Genomic DNA, 5,474 nt, shown 5'->3' with positions numbered 1-5,474 from the left:
CAAGTTTTCCTCTATTTTGGCCCTCTTCCCTGCTGTTGGTGTGTCCCCCAACCCCACCTTGTCTTCACACTATTCCTTTCGTTCTGGTAAGTGCTGATCCATTCTGAGTTCGAGCTCATCCAAGAACCTAGCTTCTGTGTACAATTTTTTTAAGTGATGAGAAGCAGTGAAGTATATAATTGGAAGATGAGCGAGCTTTAGGCTGCTGAAGAAGATTGAGACCCTGACATACTAGGGAGTGACATGAGAGCAGCAATAATGGTTATGAAAAGGGAAATGGCAGAGGTTGTTGATGAGATCCTGGCAGAGGTGATTGCAGAATGTTGTTTGACGGACGGACGGACAATAGACGAAGCGCCATCCATAAGCTCCCTGGAACTACGTTCCAGGTGAGCGAAAAAAAAACGCAATTGTTGATTGTTGTTTCAGTTCCCAATGACTTTGTACTAAATGTCACAGAAATTAGGAAAAGGGCCAAATACCAGGATCTGAAAAAGGAGGTCAACAGGATGTAGAAATTGAAGAAAGCTGAAATTATACCAGCGATAGTTGGAGCGATAGGAATGATGAAAAAAACCCCTAACTAGGAACTTTAAAATCATTCCGGGGACTATCAGTACAAACGAGCTCGAAGTGGAGGATGTCAGAGGTTCAGTGAAGATTCTGAAAAGACCTCTTGGAACGAGGCTACGAGAACGAAACTTCACAATTTGGTTCATGAGTCATTATCCTTTACCAAAATATAGGGGCAATACCTCTTGGTGCTCACCTGGTAGAGGCTGGATAAGATAACCAGGGAACCACTGGTAGGCATGGATGACCCACAAAATATGTAACGAAGAAGAAAGTAAATACCCATGGATTATTTTTTTAATTACGTGAACAAACTTTGGTGCATCACGGGTGATGAAGGTTCTGGTCAAGTTTCATCAAAATTGGGTGTTTGGTTTCAGAAAAGAAAACAAATGCATATTTTGGGAGGGAACCACCCACCCCACTGGAGAGACCCTTAGACCATGATTTTAAAAAAAAATTTTTAATGGTGTAAACAATCTTTGGTACATCATGGGTGATGAAGATGGTGGTCAAGTTTCATCAGAATTGTGTGTATAGTTTCTGAGAAGAAAGCAAATACCTCTTTTGGGGGGGGGGGCAACCCCCCATAAACCACCCCAGACCCAGATTTTTTTGAATAGTGTGAACAATCTTTGGTACATCATGAGTGATGCAGGTTGGGGTCAAGTTTCATCAAAATAGTGTGTAGTTTTGCAGAAGAAAGCAAATACTTTTTTGAGGGGGGGGGGCAACACCCGCACATGCCCTTCTTTAGACCCTGACTTTTTTGGTTGGTGGTTTGATTGGTGGAGATCATGGAGGAGGAGGTGCGGACAGCATTGAAGAGGATGAATGAGGGAAGAACTCCAGGTATTGATGAGGTGTGTGCAGAGATGATAATTGTAGCAGGAGAAGTTGTAGTTGGATGGACGAGTAGACTTGAACAAATTGTATATGTGAGAGAGGGTTCAATTCCAGAGGAGCGGAGGATGGGGTTAATTGTGCCGATGGGGAAGGGGAAGGGAGGTGTTCACCATCCAGGGAAGTACAGGGACATTACGCTTATCAGTCACGTCATGAAGGTTCTGGAGAGGATTCTGGATGGGAGGATAAGGAAGACTGTGGAGATGGACATGGAGATCGGAGAAGAGTAGCAGGGGTTAATAAAGGGTTGGAGGATGATAGATGGGATGTTCACACTGAGACAGCTGGTGAAGAAGAGGTTGGAGGTGCAAAGTGAAGTGGCATTGGGATTTGCGGACTTGGAGAAGGCCTAAGAAACTGTCTGGAGAGAAATTGTGATGGCAACACTGACATGGATAGGAGTGCCGGAAGCAGAAGTGAGATCGGTGTAAGGGATGGACAAAAGAACGAAGAGAAGAGTGTTGGTTGGTTCTGGGATGTCCGAGAAGTTTAGCGTGAACATCGGTTTGAGGCAGGGAAGTGCTCTCAGCTCACTCCGTTTATCATGATGATGGAACTGGTAAGTAGGAAGGTAAACATGAGGGATAGTAAAGGGACGATACTGTATGTGGATGATCTTGCTGTTGTGGAGAGTCAGCATGAGATGCAAGAAGTACTGGGGGGTGGTGGGGGGGGGGAGGCATTTGAGAAACATGGGCTTAAATTAAGTTTGGAGAAGACTGAGGTGATGTGGGTCGGGTAGCAGAGAAAATAAATGAACATCAGGTGAGAGGGGAAGGAGATCAGACATGGAAATAAGTTTGAATATCTGGGAGGAACAGTGACCGGGGATGTTACGTCAGAGGCAGAGGTGCGGAGGAAGATTCAAGTGGGTGTGAATGTGTGGAGGAGAGTGGAGGGAGTAATGGCAGACAGAAAGATATCAAGGAGATTGAAAGGGAAAGTTTCTGATGTCGTGTGTAACGTCGGCCTACCTTTGCGTTCTGAAGACCGTGGCACTGACGGACAACAACAGCGTTAGGAGGATTGCGGGAGTGAAGAGGGTGGAGAGAAGGATGGATGAACTGAGGGAGGAGATTGGTGTGCAGATGAGCTTGACAGGGAGATTGGTGAAAATCTGATTGAAATGGGCTGGACACTTGGTGCAGATATGGGAAGAGAGAATGGATATGCTGAAGGAGCAAGGTCAGAGGAAAAGTGGTCAACCATGGTTGAGATAGGATGATTGTGTGAGGTGGGATATCAGTAGGTAGGGGGGGGGGTAGTTGGAGAGTGGACAGAGTCAGCTGAGGACAGAGGGAAGTGTAAGAGTATCATGGTCAAGGCAGGGCAGAAGCTTGGTGCCATTGGACCTCACCTCATATGAAGGGAAGAGGAGAAGTAGAAACTAGAACGGCACTTGGTAAAACATATACCTCTACCAGGCTGAACAGTTTACATTTTATATCCCTCTGATAGGCAGGATCTGGATTTGAACCTTCACCAAAATCCAATCGGCTTGTTCTTATAACCCACCCAACTCATCCACAACTTTTTTTTTAGATATCATGCTATATAGAGATGGGGCCAAATATATCATGCTGTATTTGGCCCCATCTCTTAATGGTGAAGAATCACTTAATAAATTGAAAAATTATTCTCTGGATATAGATTTAGATCTTCACCAAAATCTGATCAATTCGTCCTTGTGACACACCCAACCTGTCCACCAAGTTTTGCCCGAATCCATCCGTAAATTTTCAAGATATCCTGCTCACAGACAGACAGACAGACGTGAAAACATAATCTCCATCCAGCTTGGGTGGTGGAAGTAACAAGGAAATTTGGTGCAGGAGGAGGCAATTTGGATTCAGCCGATCATGCGTGCGTGCGTGACATCAACACCACATTAAATCGATCCGTCAAGCTGCCAACTCAATTCATTTCAGAGGATGGTGGAAGGGGAGGTGGTGCAGATGTGGACCTGAGAAAAGTGGGGCAGCTCCAGTGATAGCCCCAGGGTGTTTAAATAAAAACGAAGACTTTTTTGGGGTGGGTGAAGGCCGGTTTTGAGGTGAAGATTACACAACTTCGATCATGCACTATCCCTTCACAAGACACAATCAGAGACATCACACTCAACACAGATGTTTATAATCATCCATACCTACTCAAACTTCACAAGTCCTACCAATATCCATGTACCCCTGTCTCCAATCCTTCTAGGTACCTATCGAATTCCAATTTAAACTTCTCTCCTGTTTCTGCAGCCGCTACCTTCCAGGGAAACCATTCAATCATTTAACTACTCTCTCAGTGAAAGACCGTTTCCACTACTGTCTTAACTCTCCCCTTATTTACTCTCAGGCTATGGCTACTGTCTACTCTGCTGAATAATTCTTCTGCACCGATTTTGTCGACCCTCGTTATCGTGTCAACCACAGCCTGCGCTCGCTACCTTCTCATCACTGCCTGCCCTCACTACCACCTCACACACTACATACTGACCACGAGCTGCACTCACTACCCCCCTCTTAACATATTCAAAAGTTGATCAAACGGAGAGGGGGTGCCGAAGACGGCCCTTGCCTGGGACATCATTTCATCCAAGGCCAACTGTGTGCGTGCGTGCGTATTCGTGTGTGTTCAGCTCCACAAAGAGCCATAGATCATGCCGAAAAAAATAATTAAAACAATAGTTATATTTAAGTTTTCCAATGTCCTGACTGCTTGAGCTGTAATTGTGTACACATAAAGCAAGATGAAGTCTTTTTCTTGATTGCGTGGACCAGATGTTGCCTCGTCTCACAGAGCAAGCCGTTTTCAAAGGTGGGCTGTGGTTTCAAACTGGGATCAACAGTTCATCACCAAGGAATTTGCCGTCAAAACAATCGGTCACCCTCGATTATCAGACAATGACCGATCATCTAGTCTCTGAGCATTACACTTTTCTTGCTCGACGTGTGTGTAAACGAGGAGGGTGAGGATGATGAAGTGGCCACAATTACATCGAATTATTACTCTGTTAACTTAGTAGTTTCTGAGTGACCTTGTATTTTCAGATTAAATAAGGATTATTTGAAGGAAAGATGAGTTTTCTGTCCCATGGTGTGAAATCAGGAACTATGAATGATTGTTTATTGTCAGTGTTCCTGCAGTGGGACAACAGTTGGCTGTGGAAGTTCGAGCCAAACATCAGTTCCATCCGGAATCTCTTCCAGTACAACAGTGCTGGGTCTGTGAGTAGAAATGTCAATACTTATGAAGAAAAAAAAAATCTTCAATATCAGAACAAGATCCTGAGTGTTGAAGATCATTTCAATCCATCACCATCTTTTCCTGTTTTTTTTTTGTTAATTGTTTCTTTATTTTACATGAATTGAAGGTTTTTGTTTGGGGTTTGTATGTAAATCATACGCAGGACAAATTTACACCAATAGAAATTGGTGTACATTGGTAATTGCAGACATTAGTCGACAATGGACAAACACATCTCGTGATGGGGATCTTATGATATCTCAGAATACAATGCTCCATGAAGGATTTCCGGACTTTCCGCAGGAAGGCTCACAACGTTTGGTGATGCAATTATCATGTCATTTTGTACACTGCCAAGAATAAACTAATTTGTTTATTTAAAGGCAAAACGACAAGATGTGTCATGGATCAGGGGAGGAAAAGAAGGCTGTTACAACTGCACTCCCACTTTCACTTTCCTGATCCCAGACACACAAACACACAAAGGTCACACAATGGTGTGAACAAAAGATTGATTTATATACCATGTTGTGAAATGAGGAACGATGAATGATTGTTTCTCAGTGTTCCTGCAGTGGAACAACAGTTGACTGCAGATCGAAAAGCTTAACATCGGTTCCATCTGTTTGAGAGAGTGTTGGTTCCAGTTGTCGAGTCCTGCAATCGATTAATTCTTTTCATATTGCAGAGTGCAAGGTGTCACAAAGGACTTCCTGGATAGAAACAACTGGTTTATGTTTTTAAAATCCACTAGAAAA

General features: G+C 43.8%; 1 protein-coding gene across 1 annotated transcript in view; it reads left to right on the top strand.

Moving 5' to 3' along the window:
• The window catches only part of LOC147033356 (uncharacterized), a 26,404-nt gene extending 21,279 nt beyond the window's left edge, over positions 1-5,125 (top strand). The window contains exon 5 of the mRNA XM_085854842.1: positions 4,606-5,125. The gene's annotated coding sequence lies outside the window, so the exon portion shown is untranslated. The remainder of the gene's footprint in view (positions 1-4,605) is intronic.
• Positions 5,126-5,474: the final 349 nt, after the last annotated feature.

The sequence above is a fragment of the Eptatretus burgeri genome, chromosome 2 (genome assembly GCF_056783735.1).
Source record: "Eptatretus burgeri isolate ZD-2024b chromosome 2, Ebu_testis_v1, whole genome shotgun sequence".
NCBI classification, from domain to species: Eukaryota; Metazoa; Chordata; class Myxini; order Myxiniformes; family Myxinidae; genus Eptatretus; species Eptatretus burgeri.
Note: the sequence above shows the minus strand (reverse complement) of the source record. Positions and strands in the feature narration are given on the sequence as shown.